The 24,588-nt window shown below is 41.8% G+C and overlaps 1 long non-coding RNA gene across 2 annotated transcripts; it reads right to left on the bottom strand.

Annotated features, from left to right (window-relative positions):
• Nucleotides 1-14,753: 14,753 nt before the first annotated feature.
• LOC309490624 lies at nucleotides 14,754-20,425 on the bottom strand. Of its 2 annotated transcripts, XR_014202778.1 has the most exons (4): nucleotides 20,217-20,425; nucleotides 16,052-16,189; nucleotides 15,894-15,960; nucleotides 14,754-15,705 (listed from the first exon to the last, which is right to left on the bottom strand). It is a non-coding gene; the product is annotated as an uncharacterized lncRNA (long non-coding RNA). The 2 variants fall into 2 exon arrangements; XR_014202779.1 differs by lacking the exon at nucleotides 20,217-20,425 and having other exon boundaries at nucleotides 16,052-16,462.
• Nucleotides 20,426-24,588: the final 4,163 nt, after the last annotated feature.

The raw sequence follows: 24,588 nt of genomic DNA on the forward strand, positions 1-24,588 counted from the left end.
CGTTTTCTTGAGACGTAAACAGGTCCACTTCCGCTCTGCCGAATTTCTTCCACAGCAGTTGGACTGTCTGTGGGTGTAGAGACCATTCGCCTGCCGGAACATTGTTCCTGGACAGTCTGTCCGGTCCTAAATTCAAGATCCCTGGCACGTGCGCTGCTCTGAGCGAGCGCAGGTTGCACTGAGCCCATACCAGGAGGCGTTCTGCCAGCCTGTACAGTTTCTCGGATCTGATGCCGCCCTGGCGATTTATGTAGGACACCACAGACATGTTGTCCGAACGGACCAAGATGTGGTGACCTTTTATTTGGGGACAAAAACGCGTCAGCGCGTTGTCTACTGCCAGCATTTCGAGGCAGTTTATGTGCAGGAGCTTCTCCCGTTCTGACCACTGGCCGAAGAACGGTCTGCCCTCGAGCAGCGCTCCCCATCCCGAGGTGGACGCGTCCTGTGGACACCACTTTCACCCTCGAGGAAGTCCCCAGGCTTACACCTGATTGGTACCAGTCGTTCGCTTTCCAGGGTTTCAGAGCTGTAACGCATTTCTGATTGACCCTGAGGCGAAGCAAACCGGGTGCCCACGCTTCGCGTGGGACTCGTGCTTTCAGCCAAAACTGCAGCGGGCGCATGCGGAGCAGACCCAGCTGGAGCACTGACGATGCTGAGGCCATGAGACCTAGCATCTTCTGAAATTTCTTGAGCGGGACAGACGCGCCGCAGCGAAAAGAGTTCGCTGTGCGTCGAATGTCTACCGCGCGCTGTTGTGATAGTCGCGCTATCATGGATAGTGAGTCCAGTTCTGTGCCCAGGAAAGATATTTTCTGACTGGGTGACAGGGAGCTCTTTGCCCAATTGACACTCAGACCCAAATCCTCGAGGTGATCGAGTAAAATGGTCGTGTGTTCTATGAGCACTGCGCGAGATTGCGCTAGAATCAGCCAATCGTCCAAATAGTTCAGCACTCGCATGCCTCTCATTCTGAGGGGTGCGAGCGCCGCATCCATGCACTTCGTAAATGTACGGGGTGCTAGGGACAAACCGAACGGCAGGACTGTGTACTGATATGCCTGGCCCTCGAAGGCGAATCTCAAATATCGCCTGTGACGTGACGCTATCTGTATTTGAAAATACACGTCTTTCAGATCTATTGACACAAACCAATCTCCTTGGCGAATCTGCACAAGGATTTGCCTGGTCGTGAGCATCCTGAACTGTCGCTTCACAAGCACTTTGTTCAGTTGCCTTAGATCTAGTATGGGTCTGAGACCCCCGTCTTTTTTCGGTACCAGGAAGTATCTGCTGTATAGCCCTCCCTCGCTCTGATCTTGAGAGAGAGGTTCTATGGCCCCTTTGCTCAATAGTTTCGTCACTTCGGCTCGAAGTAGATGTGCTACTTCTGTTTTTACCGTGGTCTCGACGCGCGCCACATAGCGACGAGGGCGTCGGCGAAACTGCAGCGAATAGCCTCTTTCTATAATGTTCAGCACCCACTTCGAAAACCCCGGGTAGCTTTGCCCATGCGTCTGCATGGATAGCTAGGGGTCGAATACGAAGCGCGCTCCGCTCGCTCAGCGATGGAGAAGCTTCGATGTGCTGTAACACAAGCGTGTCGCTCGTGACATTTGAGGCATGGGGCGCGCTGATGACAGCGGGCAGATTGCCCGCGCTCGACTCCTCTGCGGTGGTTAACCGCGAGGGGGAGGGCTGGGCGGTTCCCGTGAGAACTGTCATGTCTATGTGTGGATGTGGGCGCGGGACAGCGGGCACATTTATCACACCGAAAGCATCGTTCGCTTGCGTGAAGCGAGTGCACGTTGGTTTCGTTTTTACAGAAACCGTGAGACATGCATAACGTGGTGTTAGTGGGCACATTCACCATGTTTGAAGCGCAATCGGTCTGAGCCGATTCATGTGCGCGAGCCCTGTGTGACGGGCTGTGCTTGTGTGTAGAGATGGGCACTGGGCAGTGGGCATTCTTCTTACACATAAAGCACCATCGGCCGTGGCCGGGACACCAGAAAAATTCACACTTATGGGATTTATCTGGGTAGCCGTAAAAACGGCGTTTGTGTGCAGGCAAGCGGGTGACAGAACCGACTTGTTCACTGCAGGATACACTGGAACAGTCACATTTACTGGAACTGAACGAGCGAGAAGTTGCCATAGAAACAGAGAGCGTCAACATGCTGGCGTTTATTGCAGGCCTGCGTGCATTACAACAGGCTTGTTCACTGCAATATTGACATTTCCAGTCGCCTGAATTCCAGAGGGGAATGGGAAATGTATAGGAAAAAGGAGGTTGGTCCGTCCGCAGCGGGACCAGAAAAACTCCCTTTTTTCCTTACGCCAGTGACGCACGGAACACCATAGAAACGGTGTTTGGGTGCAGGCGAGCGGGTTGTACAACGCGCTCGTTGGCTGCAAAATACACATCTGCAGTCGCCTTTTCAGGGAACTGACAGAGCGAGCATTGACGGCATAATTTTATCTGCCGGTAGACCCGGGGATCGAACGCGGGTCTCTCGCGTGCAAAAACCTGAGAGTCTGCCACTGGGCCACAGGGGGAGACACATTGTAACTCAGTTAGCGCGAGTATTATAAGAGCGTCAACGTGCTGGCGTTTGTTTGCAGGCATGCGTGTATTACAACAGGCTTGCTCACTGCAATACAGACATTTCCAGTCGCCCGAACTTCAGAGGGGAATGAGAAATGTACGAGAAAGAGGAGGTCGGTCCGTCCGCGGGGGGACCAGAAAACGCTCTTTTCTCCTTTCGCCAGTGACGCACGGAAACCATAGAAACGGTGTTTGGGGTGCAGGCGAGCGGGTTGTGCAACGCGCTCGTTGGCTGCAAAATGCACGTCTGCAGTCGCTTTTCAGGGAACTGACAGAGCGAAGCATTGGCGGCATAACTTTAACTGCCGCTAGACCGGGATTCGAACTCCGGTCTCTCGTGAGAAAAACCAATGATTCCGCCACTGAGCCACAGGGGGGAACGCAAAGGTTTTCGGATGCACGAGCATATAAGAGCGTCACATGCTTTCTTCGGCGTATGCTTGCAGGCGCGCTTGTATTAAAACAGGCTCGCCTGCTGCAATATTGATATTTCCAGTCGCATGATCAGGGAACTGGGAATATGTATGAGAAATTGAAGGTCAGTCCATCCTCGGAGGGACTAAAAAACACATCTTTCTCCTTTCGCCGGTGAGTGATGCATGAATGGGGCGCAGAAGGCAGGGTAGCTTTCTTATAACGTAAAGAAAAACTAACCCCGACCGTCCGCTTCCAGCCTCCCTTGTGAGCGGCGCAGTTTGCGCGGCTTGAACAGAGGGAGAGAGAAAGCTAGCCCCGTGACCGCCCGCTCCTGACATCCTCTGTGAGCGGCGCGGTGTGCGCGGCTCGAACAGAGGGAGAACAGGTATCGTCCCCCAAGCAGGCAAGGCAAGCGGGCGAACCGGCAAGCTTTGCGGGTTGGGGGGGGGGGGCGGAGGAGCAGTCTCGGAGAAGGATGCCAGGTGAGTCCTCAGAGTCACCATAGGCAGTACCTAACTCGCAGTGAGGGCAGTCGCCGTCAGCGAGTGCGAGAGCTGCGTGATCAGGAAAAGGGGCGTCTTGAAAAAGACGCCCAGCTCTTTTAGTGCAATGGGAGTGTGTGTCGCGGCGGCGAGCACACACACATACATAAACACAGTAGCAGAGAAAGGATATAATGCCGGAAAGCGCAGCAGGAAGGCAAGGAAGGCGGCGCGGCCAGCGACTTCAGTGACTCGTCCCGCTGAAGGTGCTCTCTTTCAGACGGCGCGGCTTCTTATCCAGCTCCAGCGATGCGTGTGCTTCGCTTGAAGGATGAAAAATCAGATAATAGCTGCCTGCGAGCGATATTTATAGGCCTAGACCACGCCCATTTCGGCGGGACGTGACGCAGCGGGCGCGAAGTGCCCTGATTGGGTCTGACGTCACGCCAGGCCTCGCTCGATAGGCTGCTGCAGTTGCCGCAGAGCAGCCAATAGGCGCGCGAGCTGTCTCGCCTATGTCTGCATTGCTGCTGCAACGCGTTTTGCATTATTACAAAATTAAGGATAATTTTTGGCTTCAATATCTCGCGGAAAAGGATTTTCCCCTAGCGTAAGATATCTTACGCAGTACTCGTTCCCTCTTCTAGAGAGAACCGAGGTTACGTTAGTAACCGAGTACGTTCTCTGTATTCTTTTCAGTCATCAGTGGCAGATTCAATCACATAGCCGAATCATAATCTTCATCATTATTATTGGCAGCATTAATTTTCTCTTCATAAAGTATAAAATTTGTACTATATGCCATCAATTTAATTAAAACAAATCCAAATTAATGTTATCATTATTTTCTCATTTCTCAATCCCTAAAATGCACAGACAGCCATTATAGCTGCCTCCTCCTTCAACTCTTGTTACGAAAATTCTCAAGACATCATTATTTTACCAATAAAATATATAATTGTTCCCCATTCTGCTTAATAAACCTTTGTTCACTTAATTTGACTTGCATGCATTTTGCCCATATGTTTCTTCATTGCACAGTACACCGGTGTGCGATATTTACTGTTAGATGCTCCCATGATGGCTGTTTTCTTTCTTTCACTACTGCCTGTGGCTTTCTCAGCGCGCTTTAACCAACTTTTCACCCAAAGTCAGAAGGGTTGAAATTAACTTCTGCTTACTTTCAATATCTTTCTCTGGAATTCAGTTTCGAAAAACTTCGTTCCTCGATCAATTATTTCAGCTTTTTGAATTAATTTCTATAACGAGTACTTGGCTTCGGTCTGGACAATATCTTGACCTTTCGTGGTCTCAATTTCCGTCCCCTCTTTAAAAGCCTCCCTTTCCCTCGTACCACAGCTTTAGTTTCAGTTTTCAAATACAGCCATTATGGTCCATCACAACATTTTCTTTTCAAAAAAATTCTTTTCAAAATAAATTCTTAAAAACAAAAATTCTTTTCAAATCCCCAAAAGTAAATAAATTTACTGTCTCTTACCAGAGATTTTTCTGTCGCCACTCGGGTTCTTTTTTGAGTTCCCTCTAGAAGTCCTCCAGGGCCTGAAGCGGCTGGTTCTCCTTCTCTCAATTTCTACGAGGTGAGACTGAAGCCTGTTGCGTCAGGGCGAGCTCTTCCACCGTCCGCTGCCAGGTCCCGGAGCCCTCAAGGAAAACTCATCCCAATAATCTGACACCAAAATTGTTGTGGCAATTTTTCATTAAACAATCATCTCTGCATAAAAGACAGTCTGAAATCAAATGATCATTAAAAAGTAATTTATTATCTTGCAAGAGGCCCAATTGCCCCACAGAGGTAGTCAGTACAGTCTGTGAAGCAAGTGCGACAAGAAGGGAGGGGTAGATCACTCTACTTATACTGTTATTCTCTCAAGGTCTCCTCACCCATAAATGGATAAGAACCTAGCTCAATGCTCTCATTTAGGGCTGAGCTTTAGGTTTAGCTCTCCTAGTTCCCAAATTGGATCCCCTCTGACCTTAGGGGTCAAAGGTCCCTTCCAAACCCATGTCTCCCCCTCTCTACTTGTCCCACAGCAGTTCACATCAATCATTATATTGTAGAATCAGCAGGACACAGCAGCACACCTAAGAATTAACCCTGTGTATAAGAGAAAATAAAAAATTCCCATTACACTAGTCAAAGGGTATTTAACATTTTGGAGATGTTATCTGACAGAAGATCCGCTCCGAATCTGCTTGGGTGTAATCCATCAGCACGGAAAAGCCTAGGACGCTCCCAAAACAGATTCCAATTATTTACAAAGAGCAGTTTCTGCTCATTGCACCATGACATTAACCATTCATTTAGCGCAAATAATCTGCTGAACTTTTCATGCCCTAGTCGGTACGTGGGAAGCGGTCCTGACACAATGATCGTTGTTTCAGGCGATGTGCTGCGTACCGTATCGATTAGATTCCTGAAGTCTTTCTTCAGAATCTCCGTCTGGCGCAGCCTGATGTCGTTCACTCCCGCGTGCAGGACCACAGTTCCGACGCGCTCGTCACCGTTCAGGATCTCGGGAACGCGAGCAGCGATTTCAGAAACACGAGCACCAGGAAAGCAGTGACTTTGCACCTTACTTTTACCTAACGTAGCGTGTACGTGCCGAACGATGGAATCGCCGATGATTACAGCATCGCGTTCTGTTTCGCGTAGAGGGGAGAAGCGGTTTTGTGTGGATAACTCGAAAACCGGGAGGGTCGGAGAAAGTCTTGGTCTAAACCTGACTCGCGTCTTCCGCTGCGGAACCACCCAGGCTTCGTGGTGGCGTGTTGGAGCCGGAGTGAACGAGACCATGGCTGATTGCGACCGATGCTGAGGAACGCATGGAGTAGACGCGGTCGGAGTCAGCGGGTTAGTAACGTTAAACACTGATTTGTGTGCATCGGCGCGTGATGTTTCAAGAGCTGAACACCGGTCTCTCAGCTCGGCCTGTCTCAATAAAAGGTCGTGGATCTGTTTCTCAACAGCTTCCAGCTCAGACTGCAGTGCGTGCAGCTCAAATGTGTCCTCACCTGCACCAAACGGTAGACTACTTACATCTGATATATTCGCCATTTTAACAGATGGACAGTGAGTTAGCAACGAAGCTACCAGTGATGCTATCAATATTAATACTAATTTATAACTGAAGTCTTGGATATAATCTTTGCAAAACAAAAATGTTTGTTTGTAAGTGAGTGTGGAGAAGACGCGTTCAGCCGTGATCCACGGACGTAACCTTTAAGAGTATGCAGCGTTGGATCACTAATAGGCTTGAGACGCGTCTGCTCAACAGTCCGCGTTGTAACTATGAGGTTTGAGCAGTAGTGCTTCTCAGTGAGGAAAAGTAGAAAATGTTCGTTGTAAGCGAGTTTAAAGAGAAAAATCAAGAATTATAAATCAAATCGATAGAGCTCCAAAAACAACAACGCATTCAGACGCAACGCATGATAATAACAGGACAAGACGTTACTCACCGTTTGTTGAGTGTTTCTTACTCACCTGAGCTTTTATGAACTCAAAGGCGCGAGCGCGCGAGAGAAAATAAATAAATAAAAATAGCTGAGCGCACGGGTGGCGCGTTAACAGGCTGGCGAATTACTAGCGTGTTGTGCTAGTAGTAACGGAAGCTAGCGATGTCAGGGTTGGGTAAGCTGTATTTAGTAGTAATATAAACAACTAGAAATTGTAGTAAATGATGGTTCAAAACAAGGAAATATGAGGCTAAGACGGAGCTTACAGCACCGAAGCAAACACACTCACAGCAGGCAGCGAGAAAAATCAAGAATTATAAATCAAATCGATAGAGCTCCAAAAACAACAACGCATTCAGACGCGACGCATGATAATAACAGGACAAGACATTACTCACCGTTTGTTGAGTGTTTCTTACTCACCTGAGCTTTTATGAACTCAAAGGCGCGAGCGCGCGAGAGAAAATAAATAAATAAAAATAGCTGAGCGCACGGGTGGCGCGTTAACAGGCTAGCGAATTACTAGCGTGTTGTGCTAGTAGTAACGGAAGCTAGCGATGTTGGGTAAGCTGTATTTAGTAGTAGTATAAACAACTAGAAATTGTAGTAAATGATGGTTCAAAACAAGGAAATACGAGGCTAAGACGGAGCTTACAGCACCGAAGCAAACACACTCACAGCAGGCAGCGAGGCAGACAGGAGCAATCCAGACTGAATTCTCTGAAAAAAGAGCAATCAGCCCTGTGAAGGCCTCATCGACACGACCAATCTGACTTCTGACCTGTAATGCTGCCTGGATCATAATCATACACTGTTCGCTCGTTGGCCAGAGGAGAACTGGCCCCCGATTGAGCCTGGGTTCTCCTAAGGTTTTTTTCTCCATTCTGTCACTGATGGAGTTTTGGTTCCTTGCCACTGTTGCCTTGGATTTTGGCTTGCTTAGTTGGGGACATTTAATATTCAACAATATTACTGATCTGCCTTATTATGGGTGGACAATGATGCAATTTTCTTCTAGAAACAAACTTTGTTGTATTATATTCGTGTTATCAATGTGAAGCTGCTTTGATACAATCTGTATTGTAAAAAGCGCTATATAAATAAAGGTGACTTGACTTGACTTGTAAGAAAACACAAATTTTACCTGGTCAAAAACCGCTCTGTTTTCAGCACGCCGTTTAAGTGAATGTCTCTTTAAATGATAATGAGCTTTGCTCACCCCGCCCCTCTGTTCTGTGCATACACCGTTTGTAATGACACAATAACCATAACGCATTGTTCATAATAAACTTGGGATTATGAATTATATTGAGAACGTTGTACATAGAAAACCAGCTTTATACTGCCCCTCGTCTGTAAAGCAGTCTGGTGTGTGAAATGATTCGCGCAAACATGAAAGCATTGACGTTGATCGTGGGGAATATTCCCTTCGAAAACAAAACTCAGCCGCTGCGTCTTCAGCGGTTCGGATTTAGGAATCAAAATGATGCTGTGTTTGTTATTACACTCAACAACAGAACACCACTTTTAGACGCCATTCTGCTCCAGCGTATCAGCAATGTCTGTGTGGACTATGGTGACAGCTCGCTCAGGGCGGTTCTGTGTTGAAACGCTGCTGTCAATTAACAATCGTGGGAGGGGCGTCCGACCGTGTGACGTCACACTGTCCGACAGCTCGATTTGAGACGGTGGAAAACATATAAGGAGAAAAAAAAAAAAAACACTGGATGGATTTGTATCCATTATATGATGGTTGCGTACAGGCACTGCCAACAACATTTCTAGGGCTGTCCCCGACTATGGATTTTCATAGTCGAATCAGAATCGTCATGTCTTGCCTATAGACCCTTTTACAGTTGGTAAACATGGTGACGTATTTGTGTGGGCGGGGCTTAGCTGGAGGCAGAAAGATCCCTCTGGCTGCTTCACTAACGCTAGTTTGCAAGTTTTGTTAGCTTGTTTTTTAACAATGACTGGAGAAAATCCAATTTTGTCTTAATGTGCAAGGTCACTCACTGTCCAGGACCGCGATTGTTATTTGCAAAAGTTAATTTTAACGGACGGAACCAGATGACCGTACACGCTCAGTCAATGGACGATCTGACAGGATTAACGTTAACGCTACCTCCGGTTGAGTGACCTGACTTCTACACCTACCCGACAGAGAAACCGAGGGTAAAGAGAAACTGAGGGCATATATATATATATATTTAGATGCCTATAACTATGTGCTGAATGGTCATGTAAAGACTTGTGTGGTACGATCCGCAGTTCTGCCTAGCCAGCGTCAAGAAGACGACAATGTAAAGAGTGACATTACGGTGCAATTTAATGATGTGAATATTTTCTAGAAATAAAAATTCCAGATACAGCATACTCATTTTTCATCGATTCTTGCACCCAACAACACAACAAGATGACATTTAATAATAAAAATAATAATTGAAGCTCCTTATTATGTAGCCGAATCTGTGTTGGTTTGTATTGGCCGCCTCCAGTTTTCCGTTTGTTTTGCCTCCAGCTAGCGCCGTGACGTAACTGTGACGTCGGCGCAAAAGGGCTCTATAGTCGACTAATAGTCGAATCATGTGTATGGGGGCGGGGCTGGGGGCGGGGCTTTAACGTTTCAAAGCCGCGATGTACAGAAAATCACACAAAGATATAGAAGAAAATGTATAAAAACATTTTTGATCAATAAAACTAAGAAATAACATAAATAACTCCAGAAAGGCCACACTGCATATTTGCATTTCACATGCAAATCAAATTAAATCGGCTAAATTACCTGTGCGAGCAGGCCAGCCTACAGCACAACATCGATGCACCGAAAAAATAAACAATTAATTTACTAAATTAAATTAGAACAGAATATACCTTTCTAATAAATAAAAATACAAAACGAAATAAATCAGAATCAAGTCACAGGATGAGGAGCAAATGTGTGCAAAATGCCTAAAGTGCAGGGGAACATATATTCAAAACACAATCCACAAATAGTTAGATTAGATACCCTGACAGATTAATAAATAAAATAAAAATAAAGAAATTATTAAAATAACGATAGTAGCCAGAATTTTCAACTTTGTCTTTTTAACTGCAGAAACAACAATAAATGCTAAACTGGAGTGGCAGTCTTTTTAGCTAAAAATGTTCACAGCATCCAAAAATCAAATTAGAACCGGCTGAAAAGTTTTGAAATCACTTGTACCTGATCGAGAGAACAAATCCTGAAAGTCTTTCACTCTGTATGTCCGTTGGAGTCTTTTCAAATTGTGCGCGCGGATAAAATACATTCTAACGCGAAACCCAGTCTATGCGTGAAACGTGTTAACGTTGGCCGGCAGAAGTGCGATCATGGTTTTCCTGATGCTAAATCCAACCTTGGAGAATATCCTTTCTGATGGTGTACATCCACACTTTAGATTTTCTTATCCCAGAGACATTGTTAAAGATTTAAATCCTTGTCCGAAGACGCTCCTCTGTCGGTCACGGTTTGAAAGTGAAACTTAAATCTGTCACGGGGTGTTTGGATTTATTCACGCACGTTAAAAAATATTTATTAAAAGCTTTTTTTCTTTGCACATTTTTATATAGGCCTACAGCATTATCATAATAGGCTGAATATTAACGTATTGACATAAAAGCTAGTTCTATGTGAAATGAGACATTGAGCGCCCTCATATAGCCAAAGTGGCATGATCCTCGTTTCATAACACCTCTGCGAAGATTCGACCGTGAGATCGGTAGTCGAATCAGGCTCCTCCTATCGAAGCATCGAATCTTCGACTATTCGGGGTCACCCCTAAACATTTCAGTACAATCAACTTGTAAAAGTGCATGTACCATTATAGGACCCCTTTAAGAGTTTACAGATAACTGAAAAAAAAAAAAAAGGTAGGTGGTCTTTAGATAAATGGTCTCATACCCCCAAAAGGTGTCAACTCTGAATGTAAATTCCCATTGTTAGCAGATGTTTCCATGTGAAAGAGGTTTGTCTATATAATGAAATGCAGCCGGTGATTCGGGTCCTTTCTGTACTTCAGATCAGCCCGTGAGGCTGAGAGCGGCCGAGACTCTCAGCCTCATGTATTTCTTAATGTTGGGTTTGCATCTCTTCTCTTTATTCCAGAGCATTTGATGTTTTGTATTGATTATCTTTGAATTGATTATGAAATTAGCATGATACATTTACCTGACATAATAAATTGTTACATTTGATTATTCTAACTGACTTTGAATTAGCCCACATTTAATGATGCACAGATATAGTCAGATGAAATAACGAGAGAATACATATTCAGATGTATTGCATTTAATCAAAAAACACTTTGCCTCGAGAAAAAGACAGTAGCACAGTAAAGACCTTCCGCGCTGGTTGGATGCCGGCTTTGGGCAGATTGAGCGTGAGCTTACATTCTGTAAAGCCAGTCCTCCAAGCTCTGACTCGAGATGAAGAGGACACTGAGCTTACCCAGTCCATCAAATCAAAGGTCCTCCAGAAATGCATCATTAATACATTTTCCACAGATGCTTAAAAAAGTTTTTACTTGTTTAAATTCAAACAACACATGTAACACACGACTAAAGCTGATTGGTTCCAGAGCTGATTGGTTCCAGAGTCAGAATCAATATCTCTGTGATTGGTTGTTATGATAATGAGCTCGCACCTCAGAGCTTCTGTTTATCAGATGTGCTGTGTGTGCGTCATCTCTGGGTATGTTACTTGCAGTGTTGTGCCTGAACGCATTCATTGAATGATAGTTCATGAACTCATTCATATTTTGGGCGAACGTGAACTGAACGTACTGTATTACTGTCGAATGAACGTTACTGTGAACTCGTTCATTGTGGTGTCTGTGAACACCACGCTCTCTCAGTTTAACTTCGTTCAATACAGTGCCAGATTTCTATAGAGCCTTCCAGGCGAAAACCTGGCTAAAACACACCGTAAACGGGCCTTAATACGTAGCGGAAAAAAACACCCAATCTGGCAACACCAGCCACCAGTGTCGCACCGCCGCATGCGTCATCAAAACAAAAATAGCATGGAGGCGACAGCAGCATGTAGCAAGGAGGCGTATGATCATTTAAACGAGTTTTATGAGTTTTATGACAAGGTCAGTGAGGATGGGCGAAATCTTACTTTAATGTGCAAACTTTGCCCGCCAGCTTTCAAAGAGAAAATCCGCACTTCAGTCACATCAACAGCAAACCTGAAACGGCACATTGAACTGAAGCACCCGGCTAGCCTTTCAAGGTATGTGAAAGCAAATAAAAAAAATCAAAAGACAGTCAAGACAGATCCTAGACCCAAATCCCATGAACTGCGTACTGTAGCGGCTCCATTGTCATCTCCCAGTCGCAGCTGAACCTGGTGGTGCAGAATATTGTCGGAGACCTGCAGCCTTTGAGTAAAGTGGAAAGCCCAGCTTTCATAAACTTAATTAAGGGGTTGCAGCCATTAAAGGTGCCATCAAGAAAAAAAGTACAAGAAATTTAAAGAAAACATATGTGAACTTAAGACTGAAGTGTCTGAGATCGATACTGTGTGCACAACAGCAGATTGCTGGTCAGCTGTGAACAAGGCATTTATGGGCATCACTGTCCACTGGCTAAAACTGATGTTTCTAAGAGAAACTCTGCAGTACTGGCATGCCGGCAGATTAAAGGAGCACATACACATGATATGTTGACAAAATTATTGTCAGATGTAAACAAATGTAGTGAAGTGCTGCTGTTGGGTAGCACCTCGTTTGCATGTGTTGACTCCGCCCTAGAGGCCCGCAGGTAATTAGCGTCTCATTCATACGGGTATATCAAGGTGGCTGTTTGGCCACCGGACATGGCGTTGATGTGTGACTGTTTCGCTGGCACGTCATTTCTCTGCGTTCATCCTGGCTGGAGTTGCCGTGCGGTTTGTGGATAAGCACATGTGGTGCTGAGTGTTTGCAGTCGTTGTGTTTTCATTCTGGCTGGAGGTGCGGTGCGGCTTGTGGAGAGGCGCGTGTTCAAGCTGAGTGTTTACAGTGGTTGGTGAACGCGCGCCGTTTGCCGTATACAAACGCACGTCATACTACTGCAATAATCCCCGCTGGTGTATTGCTGTTTGGCTTTCTGCTCGCCTTGGTATTATTTGGTTCTCACTCTGTTGCTGCCGGACGAATGACGCAATCGCCGCATGTTGGTGAATGAATCTGCCGTTGTAAAAGTACGTGAAGACTGCTGCTCGGATTGGGACTTTCATTGCTGCTGTTTTGTTCCCAATATCTCTTTCTTTTGTTTGTTTTATTTCAATAACCTGCTGGCCAGTAGTGGCTCTCATGTGAGCACGCCCAGCATTCAATGTATTTTTGAGTTAGTTTGCTTTATTATTGGGACAATTTAACTTCATTTATTTTGTTTGTTTTTGATCTTTTATGGGTTCGCCCTGTATTTCTTTTGTGAATAATATTTGCATTACTTAATAATTTTGTGAGTGATCCTCAGCCTGTTAGAGGAAAGAGGGTTGTGGGTGTTGGCCGGCCTGTGAAGCTGGGACAGGCTGGTGACTGTAAACCAATGCACTGAAAACCTTACTGAAACCCACAACTACAGGTTTGAGTGGATCATATATTTTGTTTTGTGATATTGGGTATTGTGGTTGTGCCTTGTAAATTAGTATTCTTGTAAACTATTTCTTGTGTTGTAATTCGTTTTTCTTGTCTTTCAGGCACTGTGAGTCCGGAGCAGGAGAGCTAGTTGCTCTATTTTGGTGGTGGGGCCTGATGCACCGTGTGTGGTCTATAACCTATAGGGATTGATCTTGGTTGATGTGAGGGTGCAGTGTAGTGCACGTGTTTGTGCTTCTCGACCATTGCTGATGTGGAGAAGTTTGGCGCTAGCTCATCCTGCTTCCGGTAATCACAAGTCCTGATAAGTCTGTATTGTTATTGTGTGTCTGTGCGTGTGTGTGGAGTGATGATTGATTCCAATTGCCGCATATTTTAATATTTTACATTTGTCCAATAAAGAATATTTTTGTATTTTCTTATACCCACGTCTCCAATTTTCTGTGTAAGGGAAACATCGAACCTGTGTGTCCTTATTAGGATACTTCTCTGGTTTAGTGACCAGGGTGGCGTAGTCGACTCTTCCGTAAATCTCTTTCTGTAATAAACCTACTGTACGCCACACAAAGAATTAAAAATCCACAATAAGGTTGTGTGTACAGTAACAGACGGATGGGATGGATGTTGTTGCTATTGATACTGAAATGCCAGAGACAGTGGTCCACTTTGATGAAACTGAAAGTGAAGATGACAATGAACCAGTGTCAGCCTTTGCTGCCGCCAGTGAGAGCTCAGATGAAGATGACCAGATGGAGCCTGAGCCTCTCTCAGGTCTGGATCATCCCTCTCTCCCCCCTCATAGAAGGTGCATGGCTCACACCTTGAATCTAGTGGCCAAAGATACGGAAAAGGTAACTGAAAAATGTTACAAAACAATGTCGAGGGCTGTTTTTGTAAAAGCATCTGCACTGTGGAACCTGGTTAAGCGAAGTACAAAGGCTTCTGATGCTGTGGAGGAAAAGCTTGGGATTGGCTTTGTTGTGCCAAATGACACAAGATGGCATTCAGTATTTCTTGCCATGGAGCGACTGTCTCGCATAGCAACACTATAACTACCAAGGCAGAAATGAACGTGGCTGAGGTTACCCCTGAAAATGATGCCACTCCCCTACATGAAGAGCTGATTTTGCACACTGTTGCAAAATGAGTTTGGCTTTCGCCGATTCTCTCCACAGGAAGTTAACTTCATACACAAGTTTGTGGATGTGATGAGGCCTTTAACACTTGCACTAAACATCCTCCAAGCAGAGAAGAAAATATTTCTTGACAACCTGGCTCCAACCATTGTGCAGCTGCAATGTCATATGAATGACCTGTTGGATGAGAGCATGAAGCCCACTGCAGAAGAGGGTTTCATTACATGCCGACCCCTCATAAAGAGTATTTTGGAGTCACTGAGCACTAGGGATGGGAATTGATAAGATTTGATCAATATCAATGCCACTGACGATTCTGCTTATCGATACGATTCTTTAACGATTCTCTTAACAATTCCTAATAGGTTTTGGAAAAAAGTAGTCAATTGCTTTTTCGTGCAAAACAAATGGTTTTATTTGTTTTAAAGTTTACACTTGAGTAAGCAAACTGAATAATAAATAAGATTTACAAAATAAAAATATGTGGACATAAGCATACAGGTCATAAACTCTTCCTCCTAATATAGAATTAACTATTCTCTATAAAAATAGGGATGGAAGCCTAACGGTGACAAACTGGCTTGCAATGAAATATGTTTGAACCAAATTTGATTCATTTAACAATTCTTATGAAGAAAAATAAGCATATCTGCTTTTTCTGGGAGAATCCTAGCGCTCTCTCGATTAACAGTGTCTCCAGCAGTGGAGAACACCCTCTCAGAAGGGGTAGAAGATGCCTGAACACACAGATATGTTTGGGCAAGATCAGCCAAAAGAGGCATCGTGCCCTCTTCTGCCACCACCAGAGTAGCATCCGCTGATACAGAGATGGAAGGTATGCCTTTGTACATCAGTATTTCTCGGTCCAGTCGTTCAAAAAATGTCTGAGTCTGTTGTGGGGCTGTTTGTAAATCATGCTCCTCCTCCGCAAACAGCTTCTCCAAGGCTGTCTTCCATCAGTGTTTTACATGTGGTGTCTGAAAGGTATATCAAGTAAATCGGATGTCCAAAAAACAAATATACTTATGTACTACTTCTATTATTAAAGCTAGTGCCACTGGTAGTAGAACTGTTACTTTACCACCAAAATGTGTAGATCAATGATTTGATTAGTTTATTATATCTTCATCTATGCCACATGTTTACTATGATTAAAAGGACTTACATAGTTTTCTACCCCCTCCTGTTGCTTCTCTTTCACCTCCTAGACTCTTGTCTTCCTGCTGTGACTGCTTAAAAGAAAAAAAGAACATGTCAGCCCTACGAATGGAACCAGAGTTGAGCATCACAACAGAAATAAGCCACAAACTGTGAATCAAATACCTTTTCTGTCTCTCTGGGTGTGGCCGCTACAATTGCTGCAGACCTCAGCCTGTCCCAAATGGCATCACTGTCTACTTTCAACTTGAACCTTGGGTCCGTCACCGTTGCTTCTTCCAGGAAGTTCTGGACATTTTCATTCTTAATAAAAAAAAAAGAAAGAAAGAACAATGAATCATTTACATGAAGACTGGAAATTAATGAGTATCTGTCAAGGAACCTGGTAAGTCCAGATTTTCTCCTTAATGTTTCTTGCAAATTCAGAGTCTTCGACCTGGACTGCATAGTGGCACTCCAACTTTTTTAAAATTGGAATGATTTGGCCACATGTAGGGCTTTTTTCACTAGAAACACTGAGTGTCGACGTGTAGAGTACAGACATCAACTCCATGAACTCCTTTGCCTTCCTGAAGTCCTCCAATATGTAATATGTAACAATTTTGTAATAAAATTTCCGAAAATAACTTGCAGTGTGATATATTTCCTCCAGTTGTGTACTTACAATATCTCAAAAGTCTCCAAAGATTTTTTATTTCAGAGAAATTCCGATTTTAAATAACTGTCCGTCCCGGAAAAGAAATGTCGCCTCTCAGTGACGCAATGTCCGCTCTATCCTTTTTTTTTTTTTACAACAACTTTATTGAGTTTTTTTTCTTATCACAATAAACAATAAAGACGTCTGACAAAGAAGAAATATCAAAATATCATCAAAAATATGACCCACCACACCGGAATATCACATGGTCAAATGCGGAAGTGGTTATAGCGTTATCCATAGACTGTATGGTTATAGCTGTTATGGATCATGATTACTCTTTGGCGAGTATTGAAGTGCCAACAAAACGAAAGCGTCCATATTCGGATACACGCAGACTGTGTGACAAACGGAGGAATAAAACCCGGATAAATATTGGCCAGGCGTTTTCGAGATGGAGAGAGATGCGCAACAATCTTGGACTTGACAGAGACTCTGCTCTCGCGAGTGTATTGATAGACAGGTAAGACATGCAACTGTCAATAATAGCACTTATAAACAAAGTTATATTGCTCTTTGTACTTCGGTAAGGCTTTTTATCACGTGTGGTGACCGAGATTATGGCAGTACAATTAAATACAATCGGATATGTGTTGTTAAAAAAAATATATTTAGTCATTACTTGCAAATGTTCGTTCAAATTTACTTTTAGAACGATTGGTTTGAACACGTTAAACAACACGGCATTAACCATAAACACGTAAAACTGCACTACATTAACCCAACAAATCATTTGACAAATAGCTGTAAGTTGTAACGGGATAATATAGCATAACATTTCACGTTCCTTGCAGTTAAAAAACGAATAAATTACCTCATTCGTGATCATGATTCATTAATTCCATTTAGATACATCGCTAGATGGTGAAAACGCATTAAAAACGACATCTCCCATCGTCACCTCCTTCATAGCGTCATCAAGCTTCGCCTTTGTTATTGTTGGAAACTGCGCCCTCTTGTGGTCAAAAAATATCACATAGTGGAGCTTTAACCCTCTGAGGTCGAGAAACGCGCCCACGCGCAACATAAACTTAAAAAAATCCGTCATTTATGGTCATATAAATAAAATAAATACATGATTATAAACTATAGAGGGTCTTCTTTTTTTTGTGTACACTCACATTAACATCAAAACCTTGTTTTTATTTTTAAATAAATAAAATAAACAGGGTGCGCTTTCAGCTCACTCTGTCTCCGCAAAAATCTTTCTGAAACAAGTCTGGAAAACTCAGCGAATACTTATCACACAACCATGAAACATGCGTCTAAAGAAAGCTTTAAATTTCTACTTTTAAATAAAACAGTTCACATTCAAAACAAATATTCTCCTGCAATGTAATCTGTATGAAACTAAAGAGAAGTACAGTTTCTCCCGTCTCATCTAATTATCTGTAATTAGTTCACGCCCTCTCGCAGAGCGCGCTATTCATAAGATAATGTGCTGAGGTGATCTATGCAAAATAAGGTAAACGCCCCCTGAAATGAGTTCACACCCACTCGCAGAGCGCGCTATTCATAAGATAAGTTTCTTCATCAGACTTACTGATAGTTTATCGCGTTTTGAGTATGGCACGCTTCTCCAGTAAAGACGCCCTTCAGATGATTCTGGACAGCGAGGAAGAATGCATGATACCGGGTTGTTTCCTCAGAGGAAGATTGTAACTCAGACTACGAACGGCAGCATTTTGAAGAGCGAATTCCGCCGAGGACACAATTTCGGAGTAAGTTTTACTTAAAAGTCTTTTGTCTTTTATTTTTCGTGTTCGCATTTATGAGGAAAAAACAATATTACGTGACAGTTCTCCATTATGGACGCGAGCGCTCTGAAAGCGCACTAAAAGACTTTCACAGAGACCTCAAAACAGAAAGTACAAATCCTTTCTTTAAAACAAATTTCGTTTTGTATCAATTGTATCTTAATTTTAATAATTTTTTCATTAACAAATTTCCTGGATTTAAAGTAAATATAGGCTAGCAATCACAACATAAGGTGCTTGAACTGGAGATCATCATTAACCAGACCGTAGCCTACTCGCCTCACATGTCTAAAAAATTTGAAATATATTTACAGAAAGCTGGTTCTAAACAAAACCATCCAAAACAAAAAACTATGTAGCCTAATAAATGTGCATTTCTCCGGTGCGTTCACTAGCCTACTGCGAAGATCGCGAGTCAATAGCCTATCATCAACTTCATCTTTGCCAGAAGTTAAATTTAAATTGCGTGTGTGAATGAATGATGATGTTTTAGCAAACTGTATTGCTATACTGAGATGAGTAAAAATGTTGAAATATGTTGAAATAAAATGTAGGCTATTTGTATAAGCAACGTATTAAACTGCAAATTAACAATATGCCCTAATATTTCATGAAAACAACGTTACAGTCAGGCAAAATATGAAAGACAACATCTTGTTGACTAGATTTGGGTACAGTTTTTACTGTAGAATATACTGCCACGTCAAATAAGCTTTTGTTTAGCAATTTCTAAATCTATTTTTGTCAAAAATAAAGTCATCAACTAAGATGTTAGCTGTTCCAATGTTGACTATATTCAAACTAATGAATACATAGATAAAATGTAGGCCTATAATCATTTTTTTTTTTACAAAGAAAGAGTACACTTGAAATATTGTTGAAATTGTAATTATTGTTGTAATTGTAACCTTTTTAATAAAATAGCAAAACATATTTACAAGATAGATGTAAGCAAAATCTTAAATGGTCAATATAAGTCTTCTTCTAAATATATATCTTTTGTCCTTGCATTGTGGCTCAGTCAGTGTCACACCTGAGTGAATGGCTCATCATTATGCAGAGTGGGTGGGACACTGTATTCTCAGGTGTAAACCACTCCTTGTTCACGCCCCCCTCGCATATTGGCTTTCCAAGCTAAACCTGTTTTACATCAATTTAAATCAATGTATGGTTTTATGTGAACGATAAAGCAAGACTATTTTCACATAATTTTGAAGAAAAAACTCTAGGCGAGGACATCCATTAGTCAAAAGTCTTATTGACACATATTTACTATGTGTTTTGTGGCCTTATTTCAGAAATTTTAGTTTTTAGTTTTTTCAATAACCACGCATAAACATTATTCTCTCAAAAATGAAAACATGTACATGCACGTGGCTCACATATTATGGTAGCCCTGTTTGTGCTATATAGAGTGAATTTACACCTTTGCCATTAATATGTTTATATGCAACTGAAAAAAGCACAAATGTCAGGGCATGTCAGAACATCTCAAGGGCCCCAAAAACAGCCCAGACCCCAGAGGGTTAAGCAAGGTAGGATAATAAGTGGTTCTCTCTTGCACCCTACACTAATTTAGTAGTAGTGGTAATCATCACAGAACTTACTTTTCCTTCTCAGATTGTTTTTTTTTTTTATTATTATTAAAATTATTATTTTTTATTATCATTATTACAGCTTGAATAGCAGGGAACTGCTCATAGAACCTCTCAATCATCGGATAAAGAGAATTCCATCGTGTCTTTACATCAACAATTAGTGAGTGCTGAGCGAGGTCTGTGAAAAAATTCACATTTTTGTTAGAATAAAATGTAACAAAACATTATATAACTGTAGTATAAAAGTCTAATAAAAACAGAAATTCATGTGCACTTACTCAGTAATTGCTGCTTTTCCTTCAGAATGACCTTTGCCATGTGGGACCTCTTCATCCAAACAACTATAGTGCGTACTCTTGCAGACCAATTGCAAACGGTGCTGCATTTGTTAATTTTTTGTACGGCTAGATTTAATGTGTGTGCAAAGCAGCTGATCTTCAACCGGGGGGTCGGGGTCGTTCCCAAATGAGCCAAGAAATGATGTGGAATAATTTATCATGTGCCATCAAAATGTTTGCAGAGGGTTAATATATATGAATGTCTTCAAATCAATAGTCTCCTCGTCAGTTGTTAAATAAGTGCAATTTAAATATTAATAATGACTGAATCAATAATGTATGATTCTGCCAATAGACTCTTCAGAAATGTGTGTATTATAGCTTAGCATTTCTCAACATGAGGAAGTTGTTTGATAATGTGTTTGTGACTGATCTACAGTCTTCAGGATAATGATTTAAATAGAGAGAGTCACTTTGCATTGTCAGCACATGCTTCAGTGCTCTGAGAGTGTTTATAGTGCTGTGAGTTTAACACTTCATGACTGAGAGCAGAACACAATCTTCATCATCACACAAGACTAAACTACAGCAATGAACACAATCAACATCTTCATCTGGATATTGCTCTGTATATCAGGTATACAATAAGACACTGACATGCTTATAACTACATTAATAAAGCTGGTTCATATTTTATACATATTTTGTTTTTATATTGTCTTTATGCATTTCTCTCCCAGGCTCCAGTGGACAGATCACAGTAACTCAAACTCCTGTAGTTCATACAGTTTCATCAGGAGAGAATGTTGTGATGAGATGCAGCGCCAGCACTCCTTTAACAGGCTGTACTCCACCCTGTCTGTCCTGGTACTCACAGAAACCTGGAGAAGCTCCTAAACTCCTCATATATAGAGCAACAACCCGTAATACTGGAACTCCATCTAGATTCAGTGGCAGTGGATCTGGCAGTGATTTTACTCTGACCATCAGTGGAGTCCAGACTGAAGATACAGGAGATTATTACTGTCAGAGTTTACACAGTGGTCCAGTGTTCACACAGTGATAAAGAGTCGTACAAAAACCTCTGTCAGTCAGACGTCACAGTGACTGCACTGATACAGCTGAGAGAAACTGCAGCTGCTGATGGAGGATCACAAACTACACAATATCAAACCTTTCACACACTTTATTCTTTTATTATGATGTAAGTAAACATGTAACACAATCTTATATCCCTTACTAAACCAGACACAAATGTGGAGAAAATGTGAGTGGTGCTTGTTCCTGTAAAACTTGACACTACAATGTAATCGAACTGTAGGAAAGTCAATCTCTTTAACTGCACTTCCATCCTTCACCACTAGAGGACAGATCTTTAATATTACTGAGTTCCCTATCTGTCAGCAAGAGAGTTTCTCTGGGCACTTCAACACTTCCTTTATTTCCAAAGGAGAATATTCTCTAGCAAGATAATATCTCTATAAAAGAGAACATTTCCTCTAAAAGACGCTTTCTTACGGCCGAGTTTGCAGATGAGTTAGGCGGTTATAACAAAACGAAATATAAAACACAACCCTGCCTCTTTTCGTTTAAATATAATATAAAAATATTAAACATTTGAATATGGTCCAGGCAATATGTGCATTTGTACTAAACAACAGATGTTGCAGTGAACAACATTACAGATCATATTCACTGTAATAAAATTAAAAATGACAAAACTCAACCCAGTCTCTTTTTGTTAAATTTCAGTTTTATCAATATTAGCCATTATAAAAGTATAAGTAAAAGGTACAAGAAGTTATACAATAAGAAATAAAGCAAACAATTCAGTCAAACATACAAAGTCAGCGCTCTAGTCTAACCTTACAATGGTAAAGTTAAATAGCTTAAACATATAAAGTTATGTAACTTCACTTAGCCCTCAGCAGGGCTGGACTGGGACAAAAAATCGGCCCTGGCATTTTGGCCCATACTGGCCCACGGCCTCTACATATGATCATAAACATCATGTATATGTATACCAACTCCTTTTCCTTAAAACCACTAATGCTATGTAATGAGTGAGTAGGAACGAGCAAGAGTTAACAGATGAAATAACAAAAAAAAATGTCATTTATTAAAACAATTTACTATAAAAAAAAACTATACTCCAGAGTGATGAATCCTAAAACAAGCTATAAGCTGCATTGGCATAGCAATACCAGTGTTTCTCACAGGATTTTTTGTAAAACTGTAGTGGATGGTCCTCAGGTCCTCTAGGGGGGTTCGGGGGCAATCTGCATCAATCTGGTGCACTTTGAGAGTTCAAAATGAAAAGCTCTAACCCATATTCAGTGTGCAAATTGAACAAAGAAAAACTCAATCCTCTTTTAGTTAGTGTCTGTCTACATTGCACTGTACTACACAGGGGCGTCACTAGGCCCTTTTTAGGGGGGCTTCTGCCCAGCCCCCCTAAAAAATATTTGATTAATAAATTTTTGATCGCTTCAGTCCCCTTTAAAAAAACTCATATGAAACGGCGGCAAGCTGCGTCAAGTTTCGGCTCCTCCCCTTATCTGAGTCTGCTTGGATTTTCAGCGCATTTTTCAATCTGCAGTGGCGCCGAGCAGAGCGAACATCAGAGAGTACAAGGTGTGTCGTGAGTGCATTTATTGATAGATTGCTATGATATTACATCTGCATCGGTGCAGTTCTTTGTCATAAATGCATTGCAGTTTACATAATGTAATGTTACTGGAGCATTGGGAGCAACACGAGACGGTTCGGTTTCTCATCCAATACCAATACGTTTCGCTGCGTTCACCTTCAGCCCTTATCACAGTGTGATAGTTGTTTTTTATTCCTACAAAAATGAAGCGATTAACACCCATGAAAACATACTTTAGAAAACGATCATGATTTATTTTAATTTACTTTTTAAACTTTAAAACATATTATTTTGTATTTCGGCATTACATTATGCTGCCATGCACAGAAATGATTTAAAGACACACATCATTGTCTGAAAGCACTAGATGGCCCAGAGAGAGAAACATCATTATTATTTTGGAGTTTTTTTGTTTTGTATTAATAAATATAGTTTTGTATTAAGTAATAATGAATCAGGAGGAGTGTACATACATATATTAGAGTAAGAGTAGAGTAAAGGGATTTGTGATTTTCTTTTAAGTACTTGATTTATAGAAGTGGCAAATTGATAATTCATGTTGTTATTTTTAATAAATAGAAATAAATATAGAACAGATTAATCATATTGCCAATAGACAGTTACATTAATACACGTTTAGCTGGTTAGTTAAATGATTTGAAATTAAATAGATTTTCACGGGGTGACTTGATGAATAACCAACCGTATTGTTGATTACAAAGGCTAAAAAGCTTAGAAAATAAAATAATTTATATTTCATTGTAGATGGACTTAGTTACCTAGCTTTCCTGGTAGCTTTGTCTGAGAAAATGATTCATAAATCAACCTATCAGTTGACCCTATGTTTACTTTCGTTACTGACAGACAAAAATAAAAAGCCTATATCAGTCAAAGCTCAGCTTTAGGAGGGAAAAAGACAGAGCAAGATAAAAACAAAGAGAAAAAGAGTGTGATGCTGATGAGGTGAGAAAAAAAAACAGCTGCCCGCACATGGTTTTAAAGCTATTGTCATCCAATTTTTTTGGCCTTCAAAACATCTTAAAATGCACATATGTAGATCAGAGAAATCAAAATTTTCTCGGGGGAGCATGCCCCCGAACACCCCTAAATACCTCACATTCGGTACCTCAGTGATTATAAAACCGTGCCATATGCATGTTATTGGATGAATGAATGAAACTAGTTAATAATGAGCATTAGACCATAAACTATCTTTTTTTTTTTTTTTTTACATCATACCCTCATTGGGGGCTGAGCCCCCCTAAAATGAAAATCCTAGAATCGCCCCTGGTACTACATCTGTACATTGTACTACAATGTCTGTCTACATTGCACTACAACATTTATAATATTAATCCCATGGCAGTAATAGCCATATATTGTAAAACAAATGCACTGATAAATAAAGGAAACTTTCATAATTAGTTTTGTACTTTTATTTTGATGGAAACTGCATCGAGCTTTTATTTTGGCGGAACAAAATCAAAATAGATTTTTGGTATACAAACGCGTCTCATTACAATTCTAGTAAAATTCGGTAATCGTTTAGGCGGTAGGTATAATGCTGCTGCATTTGGACTACATCCCTCTACTTCCTTCTTTAAAGGGACTATGTGTAGGAATTACTCCCATCTAGTGGTGAAATTGTATTTTGCATTCAAACGAATAGTGCTCTCCAGCGTATCGCTTTTTCAAATGCGCGTTGCATCTACGGTAGCCGTT

This window comes from Leuciscus leuciscus (assembly GCF_965113295.1).
Source record: "Leuciscus leuciscus genome assembly, chromosome: 25".
In the NCBI taxonomy this organism is placed as follows: domain Eukaryota; kingdom Metazoa; phylum Chordata; class Actinopteri; order Cypriniformes; family Leuciscidae; genus Leuciscus; species Leuciscus leuciscus.